The sequence below is a fragment of the Pyrus communis genome, chromosome 7, assembly GCF_963583255.1.
Source record: "Pyrus communis chromosome 7, drPyrComm1.1, whole genome shotgun sequence".
NCBI classification, from domain to species: Eukaryota; Viridiplantae; Streptophyta; class Magnoliopsida; order Rosales; family Rosaceae; genus Pyrus; species Pyrus communis.
The window spans coordinates 7,023,683-7,038,121 of record NC_084809.1 but is presented as its reverse complement, the minus strand read 5'-3'; the positions used below and the strand labels follow the sequence as shown (position 1 = coordinate 7,038,121).

General features: G+C 35.5%; 1 pseudogene; it reads left to right on the top strand.

Moving 5' to 3' along the window:
• The first annotated feature begins 7,389 nt into the window (after positions 1-7,389).
• On the top strand, positions 7,390-10,370 carry LOC137740448 (receptor-like protein 6; annotated as a pseudogene).
• Positions 10,371-14,439: the final 4,069 nt, after the last annotated feature.

Genomic DNA, 14,439 nt, shown 5'->3' with positions numbered 1-14,439 from the left:
AATTACTATTGCTGCTTAAGAGCCATGGTATTCTTGGATTTGTGGATGGTACAAAAATGTGTCCTTCTCGGTTTGTTGAAGATTCAGACAACGGAAGTGTTGAAACTGAGAATTAGCAGATATGGAAAATGCATGATCGAGCATTAATAAAATTAATCATTGCTACTCTTTCTCCTACTACAATGTCATGTATAGTTGGTTGCACTAGTGCACATGAGATGTGGATGAGTCTGAGAGATAGGTTCTCTACGGTCACAAAAGCTAGTATTTTTCAGATGAAACTGGAGTTGCAAAACATTCAAAAAGGTTCTGACTCCATTTCTCAGTATTTACAAAGAATTAAGGATGTTCGTGATCACATGTCAGCTGCTGGTGTCTCTTTTGAGGATGATGACATAGTGATTCTTGCATTGAAATGTTTACCCTCTAAATATAACACCTTCAGGATAGTGATTCGAGGCAGAGAAAATGTCATTTCACTCAAGAACTTCAGAGCTCAGTTACTTGCTGAAGAGGTTACAATTGAGAATAATGAACTTTCTAGTTCTTTTGTAATTGCAATGCTTGCCAAGGATAATGAATTAAAGGGCTGCTTGAAGAAAGCTTATCTCAAGTAATGGCTCATCTCAGACTTCATCAGCTCAATATCATCATGGTAGTTTTTTTCCACTCAATGGACTCATTCTGACAACTACAAAACCAATGGTACTACCTGTAATTCTAGAGGCTACATGGGTTTTAATAACTATAGAGGTAGAGCACGGGGAAGAAACAATTATGGTCATAATACTAGATTCTCTGGAAATAATAGTCCTGGCATTCTTGGACCTGCTAATCCCCATATGTGTAACAAAATGGGTCACATTGCTTCTGATTGCTTTCAGAGGCACTCTTCTACAACTGTGGCATCTTCTCCTATGCAATGTCAAATTTGCTGGAAATTTGGACATTCTGCAATACAATGTTGTCACAAGGCAAGCTTTTCCTACCAAGGAAGATCACCACCATCAACATTGACTGCAATGCATGCCAATTATCAACCCTCGGCACCTCAGGAGCAATTTTGGATAGCTTACACAGGTGCCACCTCTTACATGACTTCTGAATTGAGCAATCTCAACATGGCTACTCCATTCATTGGTGCTGATACTATAACCATTGCTAATGGTTCAGGTTTGCCAATATCTCATACTGGCAGTTCAACTTTACATGTCCCTAAATATGCATTTCAGTTAAAAGAAGTATTGATTGTTCCTCAACTCTCTCAACATTTGTTGTCAGTCTATAAGTTGTGTAAAGACAACAAATGTTGATTTATCTGTGATGAATTTTGCTTCTGGATTTAGGACAAGATCACGGGGACAATACTCCTCAAGGGACTGTGTAAAGATGGCTTGTACCATATCCCATTTCATATACCTCAACATATACTTACTCAAGCATATAAAGCATCTCACTCAGTCAAACAACACCAACACTGCTTTCTTGGTCATCAAGTCAATACAAGTCTGGCACAATAGATTGGGGAATCTTTCCAATGTTGTTGTTTCAACAATGTTGCACCAATCACAGATAACATTCTCTGTTGATCAATCAAAGCATGTGTGTATCTCTTGTCTAGAAGGCAAAATTACCAAGCTTTCATTTCCTTTTCCCACAAATAAAACTGTAAAACCTTTAAAGGTTTTACATAATGATGTGTGGGGACCATCACCAATTGTATTAGTTGAAGGTTACAAATTCTATGTTACTTTCATTGATGAATGTACCAGGTTTACCTAGATATTTCCTTTAATGAATAAAAGTGAGGTGCTTTAAACATTTGTGCATTTTCATGCTATTCTGTTAACCCAATTTTCTGCAACTGTTAAAAATTTTCAAAGTGATGGTGGTGGTGAATATTGTACTAAATTCCAACAATTTTTTCTAGACAAAGGTATTATACATCAAAGATCATACCCATATACACCTGAATAGAATTGCCTTGCTGAAAGAAAACACAGGCATATTGTTGAAACTACATTAACCCTACTAAGTACTGCACAATTGCTTTCTCAATTCTGGTTTCATGCATGTGCAAACTCTGTATACTTGATCAACAGAATGCATTGTCACACATTGTCTATGAAATCTCCTTACACTTGTCTATTTGATAAGCCTCATGTTTTGACACATTTAAAAGTGTTTGGTTGTAGCTGTTATCCAGTGTTAAATCCTTACAAGACCAATAAACATCAATCCAATACAATTCAATATGTCTTTTTAGGGTATGCAAGTCTATACAAAGGTTATATTTGTTTCAACCCAATTTCAGGCAGGTTTTAAAGACGGAGCCAATGAAGGCTCACTGGGGGCATATGCCCCCACTCAAGTGATTTGTTTGTTGAGTTGCAGACTACAATTATATAATATACACGTATTATTTTTGAAGAAAATGTATGTACCTAGTATCCAACATACTTTCATACTGCATTTGCTCCATATCAAATATTATATGAGCAAAAGTGGTATTGTTCTGTCATTCAAACAAAAAAACCTCACTCTTGCGTAATTATGTATTAACATTTTTCTTATCACTTTGCCACTTTCTACTACACTAAAATTTTTGTAACATTGGAATTGTGATACATTATCATTTGAAATAATCCCTATTTTCGTATTGGTTATAAGTCATATTATAATAAGGTTTTCTTAATTGATTTTCAGGTTGCCCCCACTAAAAGAAATTTATAGCTCCGTCTCTGGGTTTTATGTCTCAAGACATGTCATTTTTTATGAAACTAATTTTATATTGATTTTTTTTATAGAGATAATAAGACAAAAAGCAATAGAAATATAAAATGTTGACGTAACTTAACCGTGACGGCACAAATAGGAGGGATGGGAAGGGCACCGAAACAGGAGGGCATACAATCTGCCTCTTTTTTCCCTTCCTTTCTTCTCAGTGAACATCAATGAATTATGCATGGGTATTTTTTTTAGTATAACGATATTTTACATTAAGGAAATGAAGAATTCGGCTAAGCCACACAATGAACAACCTAATTTGATATCAAATTTGTTATCTACGAGATTCGAATATAAAACATCTCACTTAAATAGAGTAATCACTCATTTTAGTGATGTAATTACATCGCTCACAATATTTAATTTACCTATTATCTAACATAGAGGGTATTATTACCACTATAAGATTTTGAGATTTACTATTTTCACTTACATTTGGTCAAATATCTTAATAGATAGAGTGTTTAGTTTCTATCCATGCATTCTAGATTCAAAACTCCCCTCTCCCAATTTATTATAATTCTTTCGAGCCCTTCCCTTCCTCTTACTAATAATTTATTTTTGTTTTTTACTATTTACACTTAATAATTATCTGTTCTTACCTAGCAAAATTCAAAGTTTCCATTTTACCCTTTTAAAGAATAAAGATGTGTGTGTGTGTATGTGTATGTGTAATAAAATTAAAAAAAAAAAAAACCTTAAAACAGTAGTCGAAGCTTCTACTGGAGTCGGCGGCTTCCAACTACCTCCTTTCCCCTCCTCTTCCATGTCCATTCTAGTCCAACGCGTGGACCCACTTTTACGGCTTAAAGTCTTGAACCAAATTACACGCCTTTCACTATCACCGCAAGCATTCTAGTTAAGGGATTAGTGTGAAACCGTATTTTTGCTACTAATTAATTAAGGTTTATAGTTTTGAACCAAATTATACGCCTTTGATTATCACCACAAAGAGCTGCCAAAGACCATTTCTGTAAATTTGAAGTTGGATGATAAATTAAAGGTTGTTAAGATAGATGAAAGTGTAGTGGTAGTCATTTTCACTTGTAAGTGAGATCTTATGTTCGATTCTCACCAAATAACCAAATACGAATTTGAACTACATTATTGCTAGCAAATTATGTCACATCCCGGCCCGGGGGGGGACCACTTCTCGGGCCCGCTCCACCACCGTAGCACAATATTGTCCGCTTTGGGCTTACCATTCCCTCACGGTTTTGTTTTTTGGAACTCACGAGCAACTTCCCAATGGGTTACCCATCATGGGATTGCTCTAGCCCCCATCTCGCTTAACTTTGGAGTTCCCATGGAACCCGAAGCCAGTGAGCTTCCAAAAGACCTCGTGCTAGGTAGAGATGGGAATATACATTTAAGGATCACTCCCCTAGGCGATGTGGGATGTCACAAATTATGAGGCTTAGCCCATCCTCTTCCTTTAGTATAGATAATATCAATTGTTAAAAAAAAAAAATTGGATGAAGGTGAGTCTGGTACATCTCTGTAGTTAGAAGGGAGTGATGCACACACAAATTTGTTTCAAAACTTAGTAATGCCCTTGTGTATTTCTAATCCTCGCACCCTTACATCCTACTGTTACGTATCAATTTTGAACATATCTTGAGATTGGGTTGTGAGAAAAAGCATATGTGCAAATGAAGAACAATGAATGACATTGTCGAGGAAAAAAACAAAACAATACAAGGTATAGAAAACAAGTTAAATCACGAAGATTCCATGACTTGTTTTCAAGTAAGGTGCCATTGTGATTCCAACTAAATACCAAGAATAATGGGTTCCTCTAATTGGAGAAATTTTTGACTCATCAAGATTCATATCAACCCTAGTTGTTTTCAAGATGAAGGGTGAGATTTTTCTAGTGGAGGAGACTGATGGAAGACCAAATATGGATCAATTTTAACTATAAAAGATAAAGAAAATAAAATGTTTCAAATCTTGAAAAAAAGAAAAAAATTAAAGTTTCACATTGGTATGTCACTTTTCATCACACTAGCAATTTTTTTTATTTCTGTAAGTGGACTCGTGTGTCACTTGCCGTGGTGGTGAATGAAACGCCAAAGATCCCCTTCTGATTTGTATATAACTGAGGGGGTGGGTTGAGATGGTTATTTCCTTTCCTTTATTCTTAGTGAATTTTAATGAATTATGCATGGTATTAGAAGAGTAATGTTTATCTATATCGATACTATAAAAATTCTTTTTTGTCAACTAAAGAGTGAAAAACAAATACTAAAGAGGGTATTGTTACCACTATAAGACTATTTACTATCTGCACTTGCATGTGCTCAAATATCCTATTGGATATGGTGTTTGATCTCTACCCATGCATTCTGAGTTTAAAACTCTCAATTTCCAGATTATTGAAATAGTTCCAAACTCTCCTCCTCTTCTTAATAATTTTTTTTTTTTTTTTACTATTTGCACTTAATTAATTACCTGTTATTCCTTAGTAAAATTCAAAGTTTCCATTTTACCCTTTTAAATAATAAAGTTGTAAAAAAAACAAAAAACGAAAAAAATTAAAACACTGTCGGAGCTCTGACCGGACTCGGCGGCTCCCAACTACCTCATTTCCCCGCTCTTCTATCTCCCTTCTAGTCGTATGCATGGATCCACTTCTAAGGCTTAAAGTCGTCATGGATTTAAACACGCCTTTCACTATCAGCGCAAAAATTCTCGTCATGGGATTAGTGTGAAACCATATTTTTGCTACTAATTGATTAAAGCTTATAGTCTTGAACCAAATTATACGCCTTTGACTATTACCACAAAGTGTTTGGAGGTGTTTGTTATAGTCGCATTCCTGAACAATTGAGACACAAGCTGGAGGAAGCTTCAACCAAAAGTATTTTTGTTGTATCTGTTAAAACCAATGCTTAAAATATCAGTAACTGTGGAAATATTGATAAGCAAATTTGTGGAAATATCGACGGACATATCAAATATCGGTTGCTTTCTATGATTCTTAAACATTGGTTTGGACAAAGTATAATATTTTTTTTTTCGATATTTAATAGATGTAGAAAAAAATATCGACGATATATGTCGATTTTATCCTAAAGTTAAGAGTTTTTTCAATACAAGGTGAAGTTTAGACTTCACCCCCCATCTCCCTATCTTTATATGATTTTTTAGAAATATCGACTGTATCGAAGAAATTTTAAACTCTAGTTAGAATAATGAGTGACTTTGAGGAAAAACAAAACACTACAAGGTATAGAAAACAAGTTAAACCACGATGATCCAATGATCTTTTTTTTCTTGATGATTAAAGAAAAATAAAAATATTAAACCCTAGCCTATAGAATCATGTACTTTTCCATCTCTATCTCTCATATCATCAAATGCTTCCCTTTGGAGACAACGCTAGTGGATGACTAGTAATGGTGGCAAGAAAATGAACAGATTGGTGAGGGAAAAGAAAAAAAAAGTCACTTTGCATGATGGGCAACTGTCTCCTGTGGTTCAGAGAGGACTCAGCCTAACATAATACATCTTCGTAATGAAAATTGAGTGGAAACATGAAAAAGCCTATTGGAGAACAGTAACAAGAGTAATTAATGACGGATTTTCTCTCAAATCATGCTTCTGAACAAGATAAAATGTTTCACTTGCCATAAAGACTCTATCTCCACAACCGCCTTCTTTTGCTTCTTCCTTCTTTCTGCTGGAAAGTAGCTGTCTGCATCATATTTATATTTCTTTTTAGGGGTGTGATATCCACACACCCCTTTTTACTTCTCACACAATTCTTGTTGATTTCTGTCCCTTGATCTTCTTCAATTCATCTGATTCAACAACCAAAAATTAAAAGGGTATATGAGAAGTAAAAAATGGTGTGTGAATATCACACCCTTTCTTTTTATTTCTATAGGTTACATGCCGTGGTGATCTAAACTTCTGATTAGTATATAATTAAGACGGTCGGATGAATAATGGTATGATATTTGTAACTAGCTTAGAAAATTTTTACTTGTGCATGTTAAGATTTTGTTTTTAGATGAGTACGTAAATTTTCAATCTTACAGTGAGACGGTTTTTTTTTTATTTCTTTTGTTCAAAGGTGAACATAATAATTATTACATGCAAATGATGAATTGACTTCAAGTCTTCAATAAACGTTGTGATGAGTCACATATGCAAACCACAACTTGACATCAAGTCTTCAAGAGATGGTGATCACTTGATTTTATCTGCTCAAAGTATATTATGTTTACATTCTTTAAGATCATACAAGCGTACATATAAAACTAAACGATCGAGTTTGCAAATTATTATATGCAAACGATGAATGACTTCAAGTCTTCAAGTGATGGGGATGGGCTGATTTTATCAAACGATGACTTGACTTCCACTGAGGTTGCCTAGTTACATCCAAAAGACTTACTATGAGCCAAACAAACATTTTCTAACTGCCAGGTAAAAGGAGTTTACTTCACTCATCAATTGAGACATCAATTCACCACCCACTCATCGATCGACTCATAATTTTTTTTTTATTTATGCTTGCATGAGTTGTGTCTATAAAAGGAGTATACTTCTCCACTCTTAATTATCTGAGAGCCATCAAACAATATTTATAACCAGAAAAACACACTGCCATGAAAATGGAATCGTGGTTGTCCAAGTTTACCTATTTGCATTGTCTTCTTTTGCTATTACTCAATGCTACTCACTGTTTTTCATTTGTGCAGACTCAGACACGGACACTTTGCCACGCTGATGAGCACTCGTTCTTGTTACAATTCAAGGAAAGCTTTACAATAAACAAGTCAGCTTCTTCATCTCCGTTTGCTTACCCAAAGGTTGCATCTTGGACTCGAGAAGGAGATCATAATCAGAGTAACTGTTGTTCGTGGGATGGTGTTGAGTGCCATGCGGAGTCTGGTCATGTCATTGGCCTTGACCTCAAGAGCAGTTGTCTCTATGGTTCTATCAATTCCAACAGCACCCTCTTCTGACTTGTTCACTTGCAAATGCTTGACCTCTCAGATAACAACTTCAATTTGTCTGAAATACCATCGAGATTGGGCCATGACCTTTCGAGTCTATCCTATCTCAACCTTTCATTGTCTGCATTTTCTGGTCAAATTCCATTTGAAATTTCAAAGCTATCCAAACTGTCTACCCTTGATCTGTCTCACAATAATGGTTTGGAGCTTAGGAAGTCCAACATGAGAATCCTAGTCCAAAACTTGACCAGCATAAAACAACTTCATCTTAGTGATGTAGGCATATACTCCACTGTGCCTGATATCTTGGTCAATGCATCTTCTCTCACATCTCTCAATCTAAGCTACTGTGGGTGGTATGGGGAATTTCCAGTAGGCATTTTCCACCTACCAAACCTAGAGGAGCTTAGTTTATACTCAAACATAAAGCTAAATGGTTATTTTCCTACCTTTAACCGGACCAATTCCTTCAAAATATTGGATGTTTCATCGACAAATTTCTCTGGTGAACTTCCTAGTTCTATCGGAAACCTTCATTCCTTAAACTACTTTGATATCTCATACTGTGGTTTTGATTCCCATGTTCCATCTTCATTTGGAAACCTTACCCAGCTCAGTTTCCTTGAGATGGCTTCATTTCATGACGTTTCCGCAGGCCAATTCTTAGTTCCTGATTCCTTGTCTTGTTTTGGAAAATTAACCAAGCTCAACTACTTGGATCTTTCGGATATTAACTTACAGGGGAATTTCCCACGTTTTGTGGCTAACCTGACCCAACTTGCGTTTCTAGACTTGTTTGACAATTCACTAACTGGTGAAATCCCATCTTGGCTCGCATTAGAGTTGAACCAACTAACTTTTCTGCGGCTCACCTTCAATGATTTGCAAGGAGCAGTTCCTAAGTCGCTTTTCCACCTCAGAAATCTTGAATTTCTTGGCCTTTCCTCTAATAATTTGAGTGGAATAGTTGAGTTTGATGAGTTTTCCAACCTCAAAAAGTTGAAGAAACTTGGTTTATCAGACAACAAGTTATCCGTGCGTGTCAAATCTGGTTCAAGTGCTACTCTTCCAAAGTTCGAAGTTCTAAAGTTGGCTGAATGCAACTTGACAGAGTTTCCAGAATTTTTGAAAAATCAATACGAATTGGGAGCCCTGGACCTTTATGATAACAATATTCATGGCCAAATACCAAAATGGCTTTGGAATGCAACTAGAGAAACTTTGGTCAATCTTAACCTCAATTATAACTTCTTAACAGGCCTTGAAGAAAATCCAGTCACTCTTCCATGGAAAAATCTGCAGCTTTTTAGTCTTGACGGTAATCGATTACAAGGGTCATTGCCAATTCCACCACAATCTATCATGTTTTACAGCGTCGGCAACAATAATTATAGTGGAGAAGTTTCACCATTGTTCTGCAACTTGAATTATCTTCAAGTTCTTAATTTGGGCAACAACAGCCTGAGTGGCATGCTTCCACGGTGTTTGGGGAAGTCCAATAGCTTGGAAATGCTGGCCTTGACTTATAATTCTTTCCATGGCGATATTCCTCCATTTTGCGCTATAAAAAATAGTTTGAAATTGGTTTTGTTGGGTTACAATCGGTTACAGGGGAAGCTACCAAGATCAATGGCCGATTGCACTCGGTTAGAGTTTCTTCACATTGGCAACAATCAGATCAGTGATATCTTCCCTTCTTGGTTAGGGGTACTTCCAGTATTGAGGGGTCTCATTTTGGGGTCGAATGCATTTCATGGGATAATTAGGAAGCCTCCAACTAATTATAAGTTTCCAAACTTGTGCATCATTGATTTATCCAACAATTTGTTTTCAGGTATGTTGCCTTCTAAGTACATGGAGAACTGGAGTTTCATGAAATATGTTGTCGCAAACGATGGAAGCCGGTACTTTGAAGTCTCATCGAGCACAAATAAATATGGAAATTACTATCAATTTTCATACGATATGATAATTCCTGTAAAAGGTGTTAAGTTGACATATTATCGGACCCCCTATGATCTGAGACTCTTAGATTTCTCAAGTAATAGATTTGAAGGAGAGATTCCAGCAAGTATCATTGGGAGTCTAAGAGAACTTCAGTTGCTAAACCTCTCCAACAATTCTCTCTCTAGTCACATCCCCTCATCTTTAGGGAACTTGACTGCTCTTGAATCGTTGGATCTCTCTCAAAACAAGCTCTCCGGAAGGATCCCCGGTAGCTTGGCACAACTCACTTTCCTTGAGTACTTCAATGTGTCGCATAACCATCTTTGGGGGCCTATACCACTTGGCCAACAATTTGGTACATTCCTAGAAGATTCATATCAAGGAAACTCAGGTCTGTGTGGAAAGCCTTTGTCCAAGAAATGCGAGGGTTCTGAGAGCTCGAGGCTGCCGCCACCATCAAGCTTTGAAGAAGATGAAGAGGCTGGATTTCCATTTGAGTTTGATTGGTATGTAGTCTTGCCGGGAGTTGTTAGCGGACTCATAGTGGGAGTGGTTGCTGGAAACACGTTGGCAGACAATAAGCATGAATGGTTTGTGGAGAAATTCAGCAGGAGGAGGAAGCCAACAACCACAAGGGCGAGGAGGGGGACGCAGAACCAAGCTTGATGTGTGTCTAGCGGCTTGAAAAGTGTTTGGGCCTTGAAAGCCAATGTCTTATTTTTATATGATTTCTGGTGCTTCCTTTTTTTTCTTTTTCTTTTTTTTTTTTTTTTTTGTCAAGGATTTCTTGTGCTTCAGTATATGTTGTTATGTTATATTACAATAGTGGGGGTTCTAAGTTTGCCTTGTATTTTGTTCAAAAAAATTTTGCTTTGTATTGTATTTCTATATGATCAAATTCAGTGTTATAAATAAAGTAGTTGACATTACATTTCTTTGTGTCCATTTGCTTCTAGGTCAAAATTTATTAGGTTTTTCACGTGTAAATCTATGGTAAGATCAACTCCAACTGTTGAACCTAAACTCAAATATTCAGGTTCGCAAAAAAAAAAAAAAAAAAAAAAATTTAGCTTTGAAATAGCGAATGTGTCCCAACGCTCAAGACCTAAATTTCAGGATCTAAAATGTATAATTGGTGTGGAATGGTTTTAACCCTTTTTTTTTTCTTTCTTTTGGGTAAGGATTTTTTGTAACTTTTTATGTTATCTTAATTTAATTTTATAGATGTTTTAACCTAAAAAAATTATATTCCAAAAATTTTAATTTAAAACCAAATATATCACACCAACCAACCACTCAATCAAGAAGCATGAATGGTTTGGGGAGACTTTCAGTAGGAGGAGGAAGGCAGGACCTGCAAGGGCGAGGAGGGGGCGCCGAACTTAGCTTGGTGTGTCTACCGGCTAGAAAAGTGTTTGGGACTTGGAGGCCGATGTCTTGTTTTTATATGATTTATGGTGTTTCCATTTCTTTTTCTTTTTTTTTTTTTTTCTTTTTTTTTTTTTTTTTTTTTGGGTCGAAAATTTCTGATGCTTCAGTATATGTTACGTTATATTACAATAGTGAGGTTCTAAGTTTGCTTTGTATTGTATTTCTACTTGATCAAATTTAGTGTTATTAAGGTAGTAAAAAAAATTCAATGTTATCAATAAAGTAGTTGGCATTACATTTTCAATGTCTATTTGTTTCTAGGTCAAAATTTATTAGGTTTTTCACGTGTAAGCCCATGATAAGGCCAACTCAAACTTTTAGACCCGCCCTCAAATATTCAGGTTCACTAAGAGACAGCTTTGTGAACAATGAATGTCACCCAACCCTCATGATCTAAATTTCAGGACCTAAAATATACTAATTGGTATGGAATGGTTTTAACCCTTTTTTTTTTTTTTTGTAAGGATTTTTTTGTAACTTTTTATGTTTTCACGATTTAATTTTACAGATGTTTTAACCAACCACTCAATCAACTAAACTTCAATATAGATGATAGTTCATAAGATAAATTGAAAACTTGAATAGTAATTAAAAACATAAATGATAGTTCATATAAGCTAAAAACTATACGCCTTGTCCGGGTGATGGGATTGGAATAAATTTTTAAAGTGGATCTATTTAAAAAAAATTATTTTATTATGATCATTAGATTTAAATTTCAGCTGTTGGATTTTTTTTATCGTTGGACTTGAAAAAAATATAAACATGGACCGTTAGACCATCTTCAAAGGAAATGTTAAATTACAATTCATGGTTGAAGTGACAATTTGAAGCCTTATGCCAAATTTTGTACTTCTCCAACCGAATTGTCAAATGTCATTTTCAAATTATTAAACTAATCAAACAATAAATTTCGACGACACAACAATTGAAGATTGATGACATAACGATAAGATGAAAATTGATAATTTCATAATGCCATACAGAAACCCTACAAGCATTTGTTACTAAGTTTCCCAGCCTGTATCAGACCACAGATTCCGCAAATGGTTCACTTCTAGCTAAGAGAGCAGTTGGCCAAGTATAAGTGTCATATATTGCAGTGATTTTACAACCATGGCTGTAAATTAATTGTCTGTTTTTCAAGTCTTTTTCGGTTTACCTTTTCTCCGCTGGTTTGTTTGGACCACATTGTTTCCAATCCTTCTTGACTTTCCTAATCCTGAACTCGAGCAAATATTATATTAAAAAGAGAAATGTGGATCAAAAAAATGATTTGACCTTAAAATTATATTATATTATATTAAAATTATATCCTACAGAACATATTAACCTTAAAATTCATATTCGCACATGTGGATCAAAAAAATGATTTGAGTTTTCACATTTTTCCTCCAATTTACACATACTCAAATTTGAATTTTAAGTTCAAAGTTCAAACCTTGCATTGTCGAAGGAAAAATTTATATTTCATGTTACATTGGTGCTCCACTATAACTTCTGTATTATATTGAAACTTACATTTGGTTTTGAATTTGAGAAAATGGCTTATTTAGGTTATAACTAGAAAATTGACCGCGCGCTGTTGCGGGTTCTGATTCCGTAATGCATTTTCAATTGCATTAAAATGCCGAGGGCATATAACTATGCACCTCAAAATGCCAAGGGACCAACTTCTCCCTCCAACGATCTAAATTCCTGAAATTCCCAAACATAGTAAATCCATTAACAATCTATTCATGTTCTTTGTTTTATTTAGTCTAAAGATTGAAATCTAATTAAAGCAGAAGCCAAATAAAACACAAAACACACACTCAAAACCAAGTGAAAATTGCGTCGTTTTTATAAAACATTGAAAAACATATGAACTGATGCCCAACTTTTGATTTAATCTGACATTAATAGTTGACTAATTCAACATTCAGAGTTGATAGGAGAGTATATAACAACATTGGAAAACATATGAACATGCCCACCTATTATCATATCTGACATTGCAGTTGATTAATCTCACATAAATTCGCATCAAAATAACCCATAAATTTGACTAAGAATTCTCCAAAACCCACAATTTAAATGAAAAAATCCACAAATTTAAACGAAAAATTCTATAAAATCATGAAAAATTTAATAGAATCCAATTACATTAACCACAAAATTTAATAGGAAAGCTAAAAAAAAAAACCCAAAACAGAAGATCTACAGAACTTTAGACATGAATATTTCAAGATATGAATTGGAGGCCCCCTACACATCATTAGAGAGTACTAAATTCAAATAAAAAGACATGCATTTTTATATTTTCAAGCACATACTTCTTGTACTCGATGCATTTCCAGAGGAGAAGGGAAGGATACCATCTCTTTATCTGTTCTCTTCCAAAATAGTAGCATATCTCTGGCTTTTACCTTGCACGAATTGTAGCCCCCTCATCAATTTAAGAGATTGCTGACCTTCAATTTCACCTACAAAGAATAAAAGAGTCGACAGTTCAATATAAACACTACAAACGCCATCTGATGAAACCTAAACCCAAAGGGTACACATACAACAAATTCCACTAAAAATAAACCAAATCCACATCAAAAACCCCAAAATTCGAACCCCAGTTTTTCCTGAAAGCAAAAACCAAATTAAATGCGAAAACCAAACACAAATTCTCCCCAAAAAAAAAAAAAAAATTACAAAACCCAATACCGATTTAATCATATACGAAAGAAAAATCTAAACACAGATTACCAAACTGAAAACCCACAAAAAAAAAAAGAAAAAAAAAGCAACTGACCATAGAACAAAGAACAAACAGACATAACAGAGAGATGAATCCCCCAAAACCTGACCTTCTAAAAAATTCGAAAATAATTCACAAAAAAAAGGCAGAAATGATGACAATCTAAGCTAATGGTAAAGAATCGAATTAAAAAAACGAACTTGTCTTTGGAAATCCAAGCATGCAGCGCGAAATCCGGACGACCCCTATGGTTTTCTCTGACCATCCCCACTCTCCCACTTGTGAAATCCATCACCCCTACCCCTCCCCCTCGCTCTCTTTCCATCGCCATCTACCTCCGTCTCTGTCTGTCTCCCTCCCTTCCTCCCTCTCCCTCTCTCTCTCTCTCTCTCTCTCTCTCTCTCTCTCTCTCTCACATAGCCTCCCCGAAACCCTCATTGAACGACAACGAATGAAAACCTACCCGGCTACCCCCTAATTCGCTCAAAACCGAGATGACAAAATTGCCCTTCCAAATACACCATCCCCACTGTCGGATTGTAATCTTTGATGGGCAAAAATGTAATTAAATCA